The sequence below is a fragment of the Myotis brandtii genome, unplaced genomic scaffold (assembly GCF_000412655.1).
Source record: "Myotis brandtii unplaced genomic scaffold, ASM41265v1 scaffold49, whole genome shotgun sequence".
NCBI classification, from domain to species: Eukaryota; Metazoa; Chordata; class Mammalia; order Chiroptera; family Vespertilionidae; genus Myotis; species Myotis brandtii.
This window is the reverse complement of record NW_005368707.1, coordinates 882,312-901,715: the sequence shown is the minus strand read 5'-3', so window position 1 is coordinate 901,715 and position 19,404 is coordinate 882,312. Positions and strand designations below refer to the sequence as shown.

Below are 19,404 nucleotides of genomic sequence, written 5' to 3'. Positions count from 1 at the left end.
GCGATTTAACAGCCTTTGAATGTGGGATGATTGTTGGCACTCATAGCCGTGGAGCGAGTATCTGCAAAATAGCTGAATTTGTTAAATGTTCAAGAGCAGCTGTTGTTAAAGTGTTTAAAGACTGGACTGTCAGCCGAAAATCTGGGTCAGAATGTGCGAATTGTGGCCGTCAGCGACTAGTCAATGTTAGGGCAAAACGGAGAGTGGCACCACTGGTATAAGACAACAGACGGACAACAGTGCATCAAAAAATGGCAGATATTAATCAGGGAACCTCTCAAATGATCTCTGAACACACTGTTCACCATACACTGCATCGTATGGGATATGGAAACTGAAGGCCTGTTCGAACACCTTTGCTGTCAGCAGTTCCCAAGATAAAACATCTCCAATTTGCACAGGAACACAAGGATTGAACAGTTGAGCATTGGAAAAAAGCCATATGGTCCGATGAATCCCGTTTCCAGTTGCATCATGCAGATGGCAGAGTGAGAATTTGGCGGAAAAAGCATGAAAACATGCACCCCACATGCATGAGTACAACCCTTCAATCTGGTGGGGGCAGTGTTATGGTTTGGGGCATGTTTTCCTGGCATGATTTGGACCCTTTAATTCGTGTGGAACAACGTCTGAATAGCACAACATACCTAAGTATCATTGCTGATCAAGTTCATCCTATCATGTTGATGGCATATCCCAATGGAGATGGCTTCTTCGAACAAGACAATGTGCCATGCCACGGTGCTCGTATTGTGCAGGAGTGGTTTCAAGAACATGAGGGAGACTTTACCTTGCTTAGGTGGCCCCCCAAATCACCAGATCTCAATCCAATTGAGCATTTGTGGGATGAAGTTAAAAGAGCCATCAGGCAGCTGGTTCCACAACCATCAAATCTCACAGAACTGGGCAGTGCTATTCATCAGGCATGGTGCCAGATTCCTCGCATCATCTTTCAATATCTCGGATTCAATGGAGTCAATGCCAAGAAGAATCGCCACAGTATTGAAGGCAAAATGTGGCCCAACGAAGTACTGATGGGGTGGTCATAATAATCTGGCCACTCAGTATATATGTATGTATATATAGATAGATATAGAGATATAGATATAGATATATCTATCTATATCTATATCTCTATACCTATACCTATATATCTATATATACATATACATATACATATACATATACATATACATATACATATACATACAACAAAGAGCTGTTTTCTTTATTATCACTAAACAAAATGTCACTGAAATACCCACCCAAGCTTTAGGACTGCTTTAAGAAGCAATATAGGAGTTACGCAAAGGCCTCCATAGATTGCATATCGATGTAACCCAAGATTTAGTCTGTCCCATTCATTATGGAACTGATCCTTCTTGTTTAAGAAATGAAATAGGAAAGATTTTATCTTACCTTCTCCATGAAGGTAAGCCCAAACCAGTTTAGAATAAGTTTAGAAAGGAAATGACTATGTCAGTATTAAGTATTCTTTTTCCTGTAGAAACCTCAACAAAGGGTTCCTTTCTATAATAGGTCTACATTATATTTGTAAACTTAATCATAAATAACACTACTTGTTATTTTACTTACTTTATTACCTTAGTAGGAAACAACTGTCTCAAGAGAATCATATATTACATTTTCTACTTCTATATATAGTTTGTGTAAATATTTTTAAATTTGTAAAAAATTCTTTCATCTATACTTTTACTATATCCTTTAGTGCAATGTTCTAGCAAAATGCTTTAAGAGTTAAATAATTTTTGCTGGCAAACAATTTCAGGGTATAATTATATTTGACATTTTCTTTGAACTATAATTCTATGGCTGACATATATGCATATATATATATGATTTATTTATTTGTAGGTTAATTATCATAAGTGCACCTTTAATGAATTGTTTTTAGGTGAAGTATTTGAATTAAATCTAGAATTAGGTATTTTATAACCTAGTGTGTTTATTTTTGTTTGTAACGTGGAATTGTTTCTTTCATTTTAACTTACTAATAATACTACTGTCATAGCCTAAAAGAATTATGCTATTACTCTACTTAGGCCTTAGGAAGACTAGAACCATGGAAATAACACTTAGACATGAAGCAGAAAATCTAAAATCTAGATGCTACACTGCCACTAATAAATGGAGGAATTGTAGATACATGCACCTACTAAAATTATGAGGCCATCTTAGCATCTCAGTCTCCTCATTATATATGTGTGTACGTATGTGTGCAAATATATACACACATATGTATATATTTATCCCAAATTATTGCTCCAAGTTGAAACAAAATGCTAAAAATTCATTAAGTTTTTTTAATGTCAAAATATACTAAGTTAAGAATTCTATTCCGGAAAGTATTTTATATAATATCTTCAAGTGAAAATACCTTATCGATTTTTATACATACTATTTCAAGACTTCTAAAATACCCCTATATAAATTATGTACTGTTCTTTAACTTCCAAGAGAAATAAAAATTTCTTTAGTTTGTCTAATTTCAAACTGATTTTCTTGTTATAAGATTAACATTTTTAATAAACATTTTCAGCAGGTACCAAGTTATTTTTTATACCTTTGGACTAATTTTTTTTATAAACTAGCTTTAAGTAGCTACAGAAGTCTTAGCAACTCTTCAGTTTACAACACTATACAGCATTTTTAGTTCTGCAAATAGTGTCATGAGTTCTCAGATTAATTTACTAATTCATTACAGATTATAGCTTTTTAAGGGAAAAATAAAACTAGCATAATTTATGTATTTTTCTCCCCCCGCCTCCCAGTGTGTCTCTGTGTCTCTCTTGTTTGCTTTAACAAATGGTCTTCTTAAATTATTTAAACACCATTTATACTCTTACTAAAGAGGAGAGGCTTGATTGGGAGCTTCTAATTGAAGCTCCACTATGTTATCCAACTCTGCATTAGTGTTGTAGAGGTCTGTGCCCTGATAGGTTTCAAGTCAAGTGAATATTGGGTGGAAAATGCTATATATATATATATCCATAAGAAGTTGGTTGGTCTGCCTATTGAACTATTAGGTGCTACTAAAGTCTTAACTAGAAAAATTTTTCATATAAAAATTAAAGTTAAAATAACAGAAGATTTAAGAACACCTGTATTGTGAGCTACTATATATTAAATGTTAAAGTGTTACAAGGGTATTGAATGCAAACATTTTTTGGACACAGATAATAGTATTTTAATTTATGAGTTAGTCAGGAAATATTATCATGCAGCCATATGAAAAAAGATTGAAAATTATAAGAAATAAAATGAACATAAAGAAAACTTTTTCCAGGATTTATACTGTAAAATAATGTTTTTATAAGGGAAGGAATAAGTGATGACTTATGTGGGGGAGGTATAGATGGTGAAATATGCAAGGGGCATAAGGAAGTGTTTTGGTTTGAAATATATTTCTGCCATATACTTTACCTATTAGAAGTCCATTTATATTTTAGGAGGAGCATATAAATATAAATATATCTGTTGATGTTAAACTTTTATCTGCCATTCATTTGAATACCTGAGTAGGGGTACAAATTATTTTATTTTTATGAAATTTTGTTTCCTAAAGTACTGTTGGATTTAAATTTACAAAATTTTTTCTTTACAAATATACATATACACAGTAACAATATATGCAAGTCAAGTTTAATTTTCAAATGAATCATTTAGAATGTCGTCACATCTGTGCCAATCACAGTTCAATCTGTCGTATCTTTCGCATCCTTTGTCTAGGTGTGAATGTTTGGTATGTAGGAGGGTTGTAGGTAACTGTTCTATTTTTACTTGTATTAGTATATGTTTAGATGAATAGATCATGTTCCAGGGGCCTGATTATTTAAAAATTATTGTGAAAAATTCTAACATAACACAAAAGAAGAGGGTCTTGTGTAGTAAGCTCCCTATATCTATGGCCCAAATTTAACATTGGCAAAAATTTGCCATATTTGCTTCATCTACTTCCTCCTTTTTTCTCAAGTATTTTAAAACAGATTCCAGACTTCGTCTTTTAACTCCTACATTCTTCAGTATGCTTCTCTTAAAAAAAAATACATTTTTATATACCTATACCTTCTCACATCAAACAAAGTAAACAATAATTCTTTATCACCTGATATTTCTCTATTTAGTTTCCCCTATTGGATTAAAAATCTCATTTTACATTTGGGTTGTTCATTTAGAATCCAAACAAGATTCATACAGACTTGGTTGTTAGGACTGATCTATAATTAAAATGTCTTTCTTTCCCTTGACCAATCTACCTTTCTTCTACCTCTCCCACCCCTGCCTTCCTTCCCTTCTCTTCCTCTCTTGTCCTTCCTGTTCATGACTTATTATGAGAAACTGGGTAGGCTATCCCATAGAAAATTTCCCATTTTGGATTTTTATGTTGGTTTGTTTGTCTAATTAACTTATTTATCTAGCCTCTAAATTTCCTGTAAATTAGAAGTTAGTTTAAAATACTTACGAGACTCAAGCATTGATTTTGGTGGTGGGGGAGGATTGATAGGAATAATTCATACATGAGGCTATTCCTTTATACTGTATCACATCAGGGAGCACACAGCATTTACTGCTTCACTCAAAGCAGTGCTAAAATTGACCAGTGGTGACAGTGCAGTCTCGCCACTAAGAGCTTTCCATTAACCTTTCCTTTCATGGTTTCATTCATTGCTAACTGTTCTCTGAATCAGTTCTGTCATTAGGGTTTGAAAAATAACAAATCAGCCACCCTTTCTACACTTATTAGTGGGAATTCTATAAAGAAGAAACTTTTCTCATAAACTATGACTTTTTTATTTCCCTGAAATAGTTCAGCCTAGAAAGAAACCTGGCACTTTTAATATCTCTTAAATACCTAGTTAATATCCAAGAGTAACTTTGCATACAAGGAGCACATAGCATTTAAGTACCCATGTAATTGTAGGATTTTTATGAAATATATTTCTTATTTGATTTTTATGAACATTATCAGTATTAGGATAGCTGTATATAGTCAATATGTACAATGTTAGTCATATAATAGTTGAGCACCTTTTCCTGGTCCTACTTGGTCAAATATTCTGCTTTGTGATGAGTCATTGGTGGTGAGTTGAGCTTCAAGGAATAGGATTTTTTCTTAGGTCAGCAACTGAACAACATCACCTAGGAGAGTAAAAGCATTTAGGTGGGGATTATTTTATATTGCTAGAATCATAAATTTAAATTCAGTAATGATCAGTCAGCATTTTTATTAAATTTATTAGGATAACATTGGCTAATGACATTATGTAAATTTCATGTGTACAACTTTTTAACATTACATATGTATACACTGTTGTGCTCACCACCTGAAGTCTAGTCTCCTTCAGACACCATATATTTGACCATCTTTACCCTCTTTTTCCTCTTCCCATCCTCTTTTCCCTCTGGTAACCATGATTTTGTTGTCTGTACCTATGAGTTTAAGGTTTTTGTTTGTTTGTTCCTTTTTTTAATATTTCACATGAGGAAAATCATATGGTTCTTATCTTTTTCTAACATTTCATTTAGCATAATACTCTCAAGATCCATCTATGTTGTCACAAATGGCAATATTTCATTTTTCTATGGCTGAGCAGTATTCCATTACATGCTACAAGTACTACATGTTTTTATTATTTTTTTCAATAAACACAACTAACTTCATTTTATTTAATATTGTTAAGGAACAAACCCTGAAGAAGAAAAGCCATAATAGTTTATTTTGAGATGACAGGATTGATTAAGAAAATCTGTGGTAGTCAACTTTAAAACCATTTATAAACTTATAAACAACAAAATTGTAATAACAAAGTGCTGTATATACCATATCTTTAGACCAGCTAAAAAAAACATAATAGGAGAATCCACTCAGAAATGTAACAAACAAGTACTTAGCAATGAATTTGAGAAAGATGTTAGAACTTTGGGGAGAAAAACATTAACATATTGGAAAACATTTTTTAAGATTCAAATAAATGGAGATAAACTGTTTCTGAATCATGAGAATATTAGCAAATTATTTGACTCTAAGTAATTTATGGACATTTAGATTTACTTCTAACTTTCAAAATTTCAAAATTATTTTATAGGGATTCTACAATGAGGGGAAGTCTCACCCTACTACATATCAGAAACATTTTTTAATCCTCACCTGAGGATATATTTTTATTGATTTTTAGAGAGAGAGAGAAAGAGAAATATCAATCAGTTGCCTACTGTACTTGCCCCAACCAAGGATCAAACCTTCAACCTATGTATGTGCTCTTACTGGTAATTGAATCAGCAACCTTTTTGGTGCAAGGGACAACACTCCAATCAGTTGAGCTACCAGGCCAGGGCACACATCAGAAACATTTTGAAGCAATAGTGTCTAAACAGTGGTAATGATACAGAAATAGATGTGTATCCAGGTACTGTGAGGGAAATTTCTACCCTCAGAGATTTAAATACAAATTTTTCTTGAACCACTGACTTCTTAGTCAGTGTCAAGAGAAAGGCCCCTTTGTCCTCCTGTGACTTATGCAAATTCCTTTTGCCTTTGCTTGCATGCCACCCTGATTTCTGCCAACATCAAGTACAGATGTGAAATCAACCTTTTTAGTAATTTCAAAAATTTATTTAGCATTATATGAGTTCAAAGACTCTGAGTAGTAGTAAAACAAGCACATGTTTTTCTTCCTCTTTGAGTAAAACATTACTGTCCATATCCATGCTATTTTTCTATTCAATACTTTCCTAAATTATTACAGTTGCCTTCTTAAAGGAAAGTCTGAAAAGAAATCTTTTTCTACGTCTTGTAAAACATAGATTACTGGAGCATTATGAGGAACCCAAAATTAGTCCCATTTATATATAATACCTTAATATACGATGAAATATTATTTTCTAAAGGAGAGGCCACTTACAGGATATTCATTCAGTAGTATTAGGTAGTAGCATTCAGTGGTATAACTGCAAGACTGATTGGACAAATAAATGTTTTCCTTCTTCTTTATATAGCCATAGGAATTTTTAAAAAGTAGCATAGAAACTACTTTTTCATCTCATATTTGAAGCATTAGTAGAACTCACCAAGGTAAAGATGTACTTGAATATTAAAAATTTTTGTTGGGATAAAATATTATAATTAAAAGGGTTATAGAAAGTTGTGGAACATATCTACATCAAATATTATAAAGAAAATGATACTAGCTATAACAATTTATATTATTGCAGAATATGCAAATTTAGGATCAAGATCCTAATATATAAATAAGAAAAATATGACAGTTAAGATTTGAAAATAAAGAAAAATGAATAATAAAAAAGTATGAGGGAAAACATTTAATCATGTACTTATAAGTTACAAAATAAAATGACTTTGAGAAACAGCTTTTTCATTCTTTTAAAGGAGCCAAATTTTTTAAAAAGAAATCTAATATTGTCAAGATAAGTAATAGCAAACTTTTGGGAAGAAATATAGGAATATGTGATGAGAGACACAGTAATGTTCAGATATTTCACTTGTAGGAATTTAGGTATAAATATTTTCCCTATTATAAATCTTATATGTAGAAAAATGCTCAATTTAGAGACTAATATAGACATTAATGTAAAATAGTATATTGTCTTAAATGATCATTTTTGAAGACACCGGAACAGTTATCCAATAGAACTTTCTGTATTGATGGAAATATTCTGTAATTTACACTGTCCATTAATGGTCGCCTGAGCACTTGAAGTGTGGCTAGGGCAATTGAGGAACTGAATTTTAAATTTTATTTAACATTATTTAAATTTAAATACATGGGGCCCCTGGCTGGTTTGGCTCAGTGGATGGAGCGTCAGCCTGTGGACTGAAGGGTCCGGGGTTCGATTCCAGTCAAGGGCACATCCTGGGTTGCGGGTTTGATCCCCAGTGGCAGGTGTGCAGGAGGCTATTGATGATTCTCTCTCATCATTGATGTTTCTATCTCTCTCTCTCTCTCCCCCTCTCCCTTTCGGAAATCTATCAAAAAAAGAAATAAAAATATATATAATTTAAATATATGGGTCTAGTGGCCACAGTATTGAACAGTGCAGCTCTAGAAATATTAAGTGTAAGTGGAAAATATAATTAGTAAATTTATATGTTGTGACTACAAGCATGTAAATATTTATATGTACATACAGAAAATGATATAATTAAGATACTTGGGTTAATATTGAAGGGAATGGGTGATTTTTTAAAAATGTTATTTAAAAGATCAGGTGGAAATATGGAACAAACTTTTGAATCTCAGAGAGAAGGGGGTGGGGGATTCGTGGGAAGAGATTAACCAAATAAGTTATATGCATATATGCATTGCCCATGAAAACACACAATAGGGTGGTTAAGGCCTGGGGCAGTGCCGGAACCCTGTGCTGTGGGACAAGGGGAAGAAAAGAAGGGGGAGACATCTATAATACTTTCAATAATAAAAATAATAAAATGAAATTAAAAAAAAAGAACAAAACAACAACAACAAAAGATCAAGTGAAAATAATGCAGTGCTCCAGCACTGTACTGTTCAATATGGTGGCCACTAGCTGAATATGGCAATTTAAATTTAAATCAAGTAAAATTTAAAATTTAGTTCCTCAGAGTGCTAAGAGACAACATTATCACAAGAGTTAAAAGAATCAAGAGTGGAAAGTTGGTGTAAACAAGCCTTATTAACACCTTTACTAATTTACTACCCAAGTCCAAACTCTTTAGATTCCTCACTAATAATACCCAAACCTTTCTTAGATTCTTTTCTAATGAGTACTAACTTTCTTTTGTCCTGTCAATTTCTTAGGTATTGAAAGCATTAATAGAACTTACCAAGTAAAGATGTTTCTTTGTGTAAAAAGTATAAAAAGCTGCCTGATTCAGTGATCTCTTTGAGCCTCATTTTATAATCTAAGCATCATATTATGATTCTCCCATGCACACATATTAAATTGTTTTTTCTCCTGTTAAAAAATTTTTTTTAGTACAATCACGCTAGCTACATTTCAAGTGGTCAACAGCCACACATGGCTAAGGTTCACTCTTTGCACAGAGTCTGCTCTGAATATTTCTACCAACATAAAACGTTCTATTGTATAGTGCTGCAGAAATAACTGATGAAAGCAATATACTGGAACAAATCATTGGTAATTTATTAGTCAATAATTTCCAAGGACAAATGAATTAAAACTGGAGGTTGGATTCAGCCAAGAAGTGTATGGAACAATATAAGACCCTACTCTTGTGACCTAGATTAGAATTTCATAAAGTATAGGCAGCAGACTAGTGCTGGTTATATCAGTCTGTGAATAATGCTTACTCAGTTTCAATACGTGTTTACAAACTTACGTATTTTTATAGCAAAGTGATATTTCTGTGTCATCCATGTACATCACCTATCTTATCTCACTAAGGAGAGACTGGTATTATTAAAAAACTGCTGAGAGAGTTCTATGTAGTATGAGCAATAGTCTGTGAGCATGCATCCACACTGGAAATAAAAACAGTCCTTCACAGTATGAGAAACATTGATCAAGATGAAAAAGAGAAAATAGATTATTCAGGGCAGTTTTGTAAGGGACTGAAATTAGTTGTTAGTATAGCTTAATAATCTATACTTGCAAGTGAAATTAAAAATTGAACACTAAATCTCTGAATGTGGTAAACTTAGACTTCAGCCCTCCTGCTAGTGAAAATGATGCAAAAGATTCATTATCCACCACTGTGAGTAAGAATTTTAAAGGAGTTCCTAGTCAGTGCCTCTACCTTGGGGAAGTTGTTTCCTTTTTCACCCTCCTAGGCCTAGGAGATTGAACCATCTAGTGCAGTGGTTCTCAACCTTCCTAATGCCGCGACCCTTTAATACAGTTCCTCATGTTGTGGTAACCCCCAATTTCATTGTTACAAATTGAACATAATTAAAGCATAGTGATTAATCACAAAAACAATATGTAATTATATAGGTGTTTCCAGTGGTCTTAGGTAACCCCCAAAGGGCTTGCGACCCACAGGTTGAGAACCGCTGATCTAGTGGAATCTTTTCCTTTCAGCAAAATTTCCAATTTTTTAAAATTTTTCTTTACCTTTTAAAATCTCCTTTGGCATATTGTTACATTTAGTTCATTGGAACTATTTTCATCCCTTACCCCCAAAGTTAGTTTCAAAGGTTTGCAAAATGTCCCAAATAGGAACATTATTTTAAATTAAGTGAGCTTCTAAAGTTTTGTTTTAAAATATTCTTTTTCACATTTTAAGCTTGACTCCCTGATACAAGATATTAAATTGAATTATTTGTAACATGTAAACAGTTTTTTTTTACTATAATTAAGGCCTAATGTGTCAGCTATAGCATTATTTTAATGATATGGGGTAAGCATAAATTCTACATTTACTACCTGTTTCCTTATTGTGCTTTTGGCTCTACATTACATGGTTTCTATACTCTGAAATGAAATGCTCCATACACCTACTGTTCTGGGTTTTTTTGAGAACTGATTCTTCTTTGTAGAATTTAAGGTCAAATGGAATCAAGTACTCTGTAACAGTTCTGATTCTACTGGCCTTACATTTTTATTAAAATATATATACATACTCAGTCCTTTATCAGTATTATTGACTTATCTCTTCCTAATTTCAGTGTTTCTTCTTTTTCTCCCTAATTTATCAAATTTGGAAAGAGTTGGAAAACAGTTGGAGAAAATTAATCTGTTTTTAGTAATAATCTATGTTACAGAAAAATAAATGAATATTCAGCATTTCTTGTTAAATTTTGTTTTTTAAGATTGAAAAACTGTATATATTTACTTAAAATAAGTATGAAAATCATACTGATAAAATCTTCTGATTTCAGTTTAATATTATGGGAATGATTTATTTAGGCAGAATTGTAGATATAGATAACCATATTATCACTTGGCTTATATAGACCTACTTTTCAAAAGGTGAAAATTAATTAATAATAAAATATTAAGAAGGGATGTTACATTTTATCTAAATATTTTTATTCTTATATTTGATATTTGATAATGTATTTTTAAGGTAGAGTGTATGATTTCTTGACCTTAAAGTATTCCATTTCTTTTCTGAAGTTTGGGTTATAATATTTGTATAGTATTTTCTCATAAATATTTTATGATATAGCACGTCAAAAACATTATTAAATTATTTAATATGTGATTAAAATTTGATATTGTTAATATTATTTTATATAATATTTTCAAATTTCTCAGAACATTTGTAGGCTAATTGGTTTCTTAAAGTTTTAATTGATTTTTAAAGAGAGAGAGAGAGAGAGAGAGAGACAGACAGACATTGATTTGCTATTCCACTTATTTATGCATTCATTGATTTATGTGCCCAGACCTGGGATTGAACCCATAAACTTGGTGTATGAGCTACCTGGCCAGAACTAATCGTTTTATTTTATGCACATTTCAACCTAGAGAATATTAACTAATTGCTTAATATTATTTCTATTGTTCCCATTTTTTTTAGTGTTTACCATGTACCAGGAACTAGTTGAGGCTCTATAAATAATTATTTTTAAAAAATCCATTTCCTCTGGGAGCTTACATTATAGTAGGTTACTTCATATATGATTCTGTAACATTTAACACAACTCAAAGGGCTACTTTTGTCAAGAAATGCATGTTATTGGAGTATTTGGAAATTTAGAGATATATAGAGAGACAGGACAACATTTCTTCTAGCTCTGTTTAGCTGTTTGCTTTTTAATGAGTTTAGCTTTGCTAATTTTTTAAATGGAATTTACAACTGTGATAATTTGGCGACCCAAAATTTGTCCATATTTTTCTCAACTTCCCAAATGATAGTTCAGTGCTGGGATAGAAGTTGAACTAGTCACTTTAGATTTGGGGTTTAAGAAGTAATATTTGAAGCATACAGCATTATTTAAGGAAGATAACTTTTTCTTTGAAAGAAGAGAATGTGATTTTTGAAATACTCAAGATTTTATCTAATTTATTTTCTTCAGAGCCTACTTTCTGTAATATGGATAAATTTGAACCAAATGGTATAATCTCAGTATAATCGTTTACTCTTCTTTCCTTCTTTAGGAAAATTTTAAACTTCCACCTCAAGAAGATTAAAAAGAGGTTCCTCTTGCACCAAGAAAGATCTGCAGATCTTTTTCAGTGTTCTTGGAGGTGTGGGGTGTGAGAACTTGATCAGTTTGTGTCAACCACCTTGTTCTCTAAAGGTAAGCGCTATGTAGTGAATGCACACTCATGGGCCCAAGCTCCTAAAGCAGGACTGGTTTTGGAATGCTCCATGGAGGGATTGAGACCATCAGACTTTCTCACAGAAGGGGGCCTAGGCAGCCACTTGTGGGCAGGACATCACATACATCAATCAAGAGATGGTTTTCATTGTTTAGAAGGGAAGCATGTTCTTGAAATGTATGGATGGTTTTTTTTAAATCCCAATTTTAGTAAAACTTGTCTTTTAGTTCAGTGTGCATCTTAAATAAGTTTAGTGAATGCTGTGGTTGATTCCTCATCAAGAACTCTCTTAGATATTTTGAAATTTGCATTCAAGAATTTTGAAACAGTGACATCATTTAAGCAGTCTGGTGACTTAACAGTTTAAATTTATATAACTAGCTTTGAAGAATTGCTTTTTGTGTTCTTTTTGAAGTTGTATCTTACCTTTACTTCAAAGTAAGTCCCTCAAATCATTTTTTTAATATATTTTATTGATTTTTTTTTTACAGAGAGGAAGGGAGAGGGATAGAGTTAGAAACATCGATGAGAGAGAAACATCGATCAGCTGCCTCTTGCACACTCCCTACTGGGTATGTGCCCACAACCAAGGTACATGCCCTTGACCGGAATCGAACCTGGGACCCTTGAGTCCGCAGGCCAATGCTCTCTCCACTGAGCCAAACCGGTTAGGGCCCCTCAAATCATTTTTAATCTGTATTAAGCTTCAGAACATATAGAAGCAAAAGCCTTTAATCTCTAGTGGGTATATGATCTTAAAATTTCTTATGCCAGATCCTAATTGAAAAAAAATCAGCAGCTTTTTTCCTATCTTGCAACTTTTTCCTGTCTTTAGGAAATATATACATTGATTCCACAAGGAAACCTAATAAAGTATAAATTAATGTCTCATCTTTACTGTTAAACTCTAACATCAGAAAACCTTATTGTTCTTTTGCACAATCTATTGACACCTCTCAAAGTGACCAATTATAACTTAAATTGTCATTTGCTGATGAAGACATCAAATCCTTCCAACTGATATTGGAAACTTTAGTTCTACAAGATGTGAAATTCTTATGAAAAATAAAATTTGGGAGAAATCGGCTGATTTTTGTCTGGCAGCCCTATCTTTGTTAATAATAAATTTTATTATCTCTTAAAACAGTAATTCTCCCAATATTTGTATTATAAACGATATTAAGAAGGGTAAAAACCCTTTGTGCTTGCTCTTAGAATGAGAAAAACTACAAACTTTTTTGAAAAGACCTTGAAAACCAATTTACTTTTTTGTATATTAGTAGTTGGGGACTTAGAACTAGTCTTGCTTATTGTAACTGTAGGCAACTTTAAAAGATTTAGATTTTCAAAGTAGAGATTATATAAGTTATAGTTCTGAAGAAATAAAGATTACTAGATACTTAAAATAATTTCTCTGTAATTTTTGAATTTTTGTTTGTGAGAGCATATTAAATATTTTTAATCTTTACAATAGCATGGAACAGAATGGATGAATGCCTTCGCTCTTTAAGCCATTTGAGAAAAAAAAAATTGAATAAAAAGTCAAACCTACTGAAAATGTAACCTAAACTAAAGCTTTATTATACCTGAATTTTTTTATTCTAAAAATCCTGCCCCTTTTAAAAATAAGCTCTGTCTTAGGATAGTATTGGCAACATATTTTGTAAAAAGGAAAATTTATGTCACCATTCTGAAAGTCATATTGTAATTTCAAATCTGTAATGTAGCATGAATATATAAAATGGGGACCACTGGGACCTAGAGTATCAAAAGTTAGGTATTTTTCCAACAGTTCTTATTGATAATTTATATCACTTCAACTCATAGTAGGCAACAAAATAAAGTATTGTTCTATGATTTTGATGAGATATAGGAGTGAAAACCCAACACAATGGTACTGAAGGATTCTTCTATTGGAACTACTATCTGGGAGATTTTTAAAAAATATATGCCTAGACATACTTAATTATACACACATATACGTATTAGTGCTTATTTATTTTTAAAGGATCATAGCTAATCTATGGAAACAGTCCCTACTAGAAATTTAGTTTTGTTGGTGTGCTCATGTTCCAAGGCAGCCCTATGTTTACCAATATTGATTTTTTAGGGAAAGAACAAGGAAATTCTAGCCCAACCCTCTCCTTGTAGCCATGTAGACCAGCACTGTCCAGTAAAAATATAATGCAAGCCACATATGTAATTTTAATGTCCTGTTGTCATCACATTAAAAAGTAAAAAGAAACAGGCAAAATTAAGTTTAATTAATTTTATTTAACCTATTATATCTAAATATTATTTCAACATATAATCAGTATAAAATGTATGAAATGTTTTACTTTTTTCATACTAAGTATTCAAAGTCTGGAGTATATTTTACATTTATAGAGCATTTCATATCGAACTAACTAGCCACATTTTAAGTGCTCAGAGCCACATGTAGCTAGTAGCTGTTTTATTAGACAGTGCAGATATAAACCAAGAGTGAAGCTCCCATTTTAGCATCGTCGAATGTAAAGTCTGTTGGGTATCCCTCTGAACTCCCTGGTTTAGAGCGTCCAGATACAGCAAAAAACAGCAACAAAAAGACAGGATGCCCCGTTTAATTTGAATTTCAGTTAAATAACAAATAATAGTTTAGTGTAGTCATGTTTCATGCTGTATTTGGAACATACCTATAAAAATCATTTATCTGAAATGCAAATTTAATCGATTGTCTTGTATTTTATCTGCTAATCTTACCATGGAAACTTGTAACACTAGAAGATAAAGAATCTCTTCCAATGAGGAGAATTTTGATAACCCTCTGAAAATCAATATGCAAACCAGAAACTGTGGCCCATTTCTTCCTAAATCTCTAAGATGTTTAAGACAGAAAAAGGGGCTTACAAAACAGGGACTCAATTCTTACATATTTAAACATTTTAAATCTAAATTATTACATTAAGCTGTAAGGCTTATGAAATTTTATAAATTAAATGATTAGTTACTTGAGTTTATAAAATATAAATTGTCTAGTAGCACATTACTAGTATCACATCTTATGAAAATCAGTTCACCCTTGGTGATACTCTTAGCAGTTTTCAAGATCCTGGCTATTTCAAGTTATTTTCCTACCATTGTTTACCACTGCTGCTATCACATAATTTTCAAGTTGGCAAGCATTAACACAAAATATTAAATTACTGAATGCCAGGATAAGGCTTACTTTATAAGTACTTAAGTACTTATAATTCTCTGCTCTGGTGTTGACCAGTGGATCCCAATCCAGTAAGCAACCTGCCAGTTCTTATATCAGTGTCTCTAATTCCTCCTAAGGACTCTTCACAAAGAAACATCTTTCCATTCTTCTTTTTAAACATTTTTTAATGTTCAAATGTTAGGACCATTTTTGAAGCATGTAGTAGTAGTTCTTTAGTAGTATTTTATCACCCTTAAGCTCTAGAGAAGAGATCATTTATAATGCATGTTCTCTGTGGACAGCAGTTACACCAATTCCACACTTCCTCTAGGGAAAATACTTGCCTTTACCAGATGGATGACTACAGGTGACAACGCTGCTTCATTACCAAATAGGTAGGTAGATCCAGCTGCCAGTGTGGTTTGACAGTTTAGCAGTTCAGTTTAAGCCATGGTGCATTCCAAATCCATTCATGCTTAGGAGAATGTACCCAAGAGTGTGGATATGTTTATACTTACTGCATTTCCTTCAGAGAACAAGAATTATAGGTAAGTTTTTACTTTTTTTGGCACTAATCCAACAATTATTGTTAAATAAGAAATTTACGAATCTGAAAGTATTTCCCTTTCTCCAAAACAGTCACCTTAAAGTTCTCAAATATAGCCTACATTACATAGTTTTTTTCTTCCTCACTCTAAGAAGGAAATTAACTTGGTGGTGGTGGAATTGGGAGGAGACAACTTATTGTCATTTGTGAGCTGTGAATATCATGTATTTCATGTCTATAAATAACTTAGGTTTCTGTCAGAATCTTAATTTGCCTAACTTCTAATGTCTAAGATATGAATTACTTTGTCAAATTATCACCTACATCTATATATATAAAAGCCTAAGCGACCTATCAACTGGTTGCTATGATGTGCACTGACCACCAGGGCACAGACGCTCAACTCAGGAGCTGCCCCCTGGTGGTCAGTGCGCTCCCACAGTGGGAGCGCCACTCAGCTGACCGACAGGCGCCAGTTGCCAGGCTCAGGGCTGGCGAGCGCAGCTGCGGCAGTGTGAGTCTCTTCTGCCTCTGCGGCAGCACTACCAGAGCGGTGGTGGCAGGCACAGTGGGCCAAGCTCAGGCTCCTCCCCTGCCACCTTCCACTTTGAGCACTACTACATCCCTCGGGGGATGTCTGACTGTCAGTTTCGGCCCAATCCCCACAGGCCAGAGGATTGGGCCAAAACTGGCAGTCCGACATCCCCTGAGGGGTCCCGGATTGCGTGAAGGCACAGGCCAGGCTGAGGGACCCCACCGGTGCATGAATCTGTGCACCAAGCCTGTAGTCTATATATAAATAAGGCGTTCAGCCTTTCCAAGCTAATACCTGTAACAGCAATGAGTAAATTAACGGATTATTTGGGTTTTTACTTTTATTCTCAAAACTGTCTTCCTTTTGTTAAAAGGCTTTAAACTTATTATTTCTGAAACCAAAATTTAAAGCTACAAAATACTTAAACTATACTCTAGCTTTGTTTTTATTTTTGGTTGGTTTTTTTTTTTTTTTTGCCCAGTGATAATTTGGATGAGCTTCAGAGGGTCTGTAAATCCCCTGAAATTATAATCAAATTTTGTCTGTATATATATTTTAGCTGCAAAGAGTACCCATAATTTTCATCATATTCTTGAAGGATTTTATAACAAAAGATTTGGGGAACCACAATTGACCTAGTTTAATATTACTTTTTGGACAAAGAAACTGAGTTTCAAAGAATATAAATTACTTGCCTTCATTCATTAGAAATGTAATAGTTGCAAACAGCAAAGTTTATTTCTAAAACGCATTCTGCATATTCTTAGAAGGAAAAGGTTTTAACATGCATTAATTAAACTTGAGAATACCAGCCTAAATGAAAGCAGTTCATTTGTTTATAGTTTCTTCTGTTCTATCCTTTGTCAGATGGTACATAAAATAATGACCTTTGTGACAAATTCTTATAGATAGATTTAAAAAAAGAATTACCTATTTTTCTCTTTTTTAAATCCTACCTTCAAAATAATTACTAAAACCCAAGAAAATAGGTGTATAACATTATTTTTGTTATTTTCAGAGTGTTAGAAAAGCAATTAATTGCCTATTAATAAACATTGCACTGAATATTGTTGGGACACCTTCTGGTTCTGAGCCCTTGTTAAAGAAATTCTATAGTAGATTGTATATGTTTTAGTATTACAGTAATACTGTAATAATGGTAAGTAAGCTAATTCTATAATTAAGGAGACCAATTTCTTTTTTTAAAAATATTTTTTATTGATTTTTTTATAGAGAGGAAGGGAGAGGGATAGAGAGTTAGAAACATCGATGAGAGAAACATAGATCAGCCTCCTGCAGCACAGTCCCTACTGGGGATGTGCCCGCAACCAAGGTACATGCCCTTGACCAGAATCGAACCTGGGACCTTTCAGTCCACCGGCCGACGCTCTATCCACTGAGCCAAACCGGTTAGGACAGGAGACTAATTTCTTTCTCAAAACAAAAGAAATATTTTTTTCCTTTTCCTGGTATTTGCCAGTGAAGTCTGCCTAATTCAAGATTTAATGAATTTATACCATGAATGTTAGAATATAAATAAATTTGAGGAATGATACAAAAAAGAGCAGTTGTTTCCCAAAAAGGATAGAAAAAAATGAGACAACTTACAGTACTACCTATATTTTTCATTTAAATTTAATTATTCTTAAAAATTCTAAAATGTGTAGTATATAAAGCTCATTATAGAAAATGGCATTGGTTTCTAAAAGAGATTACAGTTTTGTTACTTCTCTCTCCTTTGGACATTATCACTCAAGTTGATTATCACTCATGCTCTTCTGCTTTTTAAATAAGCCAGATTTTGTTTTCTATCCAGGAAGAACAGTCTGTGAATATCACTCAATAAACCCCTGTGTTACTTATCTGGGGTTGAATTTTAACAAAAACTTATTTTACTATTAGCTAATCAAATTATTTTAAAAGCTTAAATTTTTCTTAAGAACATTTGCAAATATATATAAATACATATTTTTAAGTTGAGTTAGATGTTAAATGTTCTGTTCGCACACTGTAACAATTGACCTACTCAGTCAGTTTACTAAATCATTGCCTTGGTTTTCATGGAAGATTAAAAGTAATCAAGCATCTGAATATAGAGACATGGAAATTTGTAATCAATTTTATTTCAGAACTAGAGGCCTGGTGCATGGATTTGTGGGGTCCCTCGGCGTAGCCTGCAGGGATCGGGCTGAAACTGGCAGTCCAATGCCGCCTGCCTCTCCTGCCTGCTGCTCCTACTCATCCCGGCCCCACTGCACCTGCCGCCACTGCCGCTTGGTATGCTCGCTGCTGCTCTGCTGCAGACTCTGGGCTGCGGTGGCCAGCCTTGAGCCCTGCATCTGGCGCCTGTCCGTTAGCTGAGTGGCGCCCCCGCTGTGGGAGCGCACTGACCATTAGGGGGCAGCTCCTGCATTGAGCATCTTTTCCTGGTGGTCAGTGCACATCATAGAGACTGGTCATTTGGTCATTCGGTTGCTTAGGCTTTTATATATATACTAGAGGCCCGGTGCACAAAAATTTGTGCACTCGGGGGGCGGGGGGAGGGGGGTCCCCCAGCCCGGCCTGTGCCCTCTCGCAGTCTGGGACCCCTCGGCAGATAACGACCTGCTGGCTTAGGCCTGCTCCCGGGTGGCAGAGGGCAGGCCCAATCCCTAAGTGCAGCCCCTGGTCAGGCTCAGAGCAGGGCCCATTGGGGAGTTGGGGCACCGCCCCGTCATGCACAGAGCAGGGCGGATCGGGAGGTTGCAATGCCACCCTCAGTCACGCTCAGGGTAGGGCCGATTGGGGGGTTGGGGCACCGCCCCATGTCACACTCAAGGCAGGGTCGATGGGGAGGTTGCGGCGCCACCCCTTGTCACGCACAGAGCAGGGCAGATCAGGGGGTTGGGGCGC

At 34.1% G+C, this 19,404-nt stretch overlaps 1 protein-coding gene across 6 annotated transcripts in view; it reads left to right on the top strand.

Moving 5' to 3' along the window:
* The window catches only part of ZEB1 (zinc finger E-box binding homeobox 1), a 276,709-nt gene that overhangs the window by 67,336 nt on the left and 189,969 nt on the right, over window positions 1-19,404 (top strand). Inside the window, exon 4 of one of the 6 annotated variants that reach the window (XM_014547959.1) lies at window positions 12,085-12,227. The exons of the other annotated variants lie outside the window; for them this stretch is intronic. The gene's annotated coding sequence lies outside the window, so the exon portion shown is untranslated. The remainder of the gene's footprint in view (window positions 1-12,084; window positions 12,228-19,404) is intronic. 6 annotated transcript variants of the gene reach the window in all.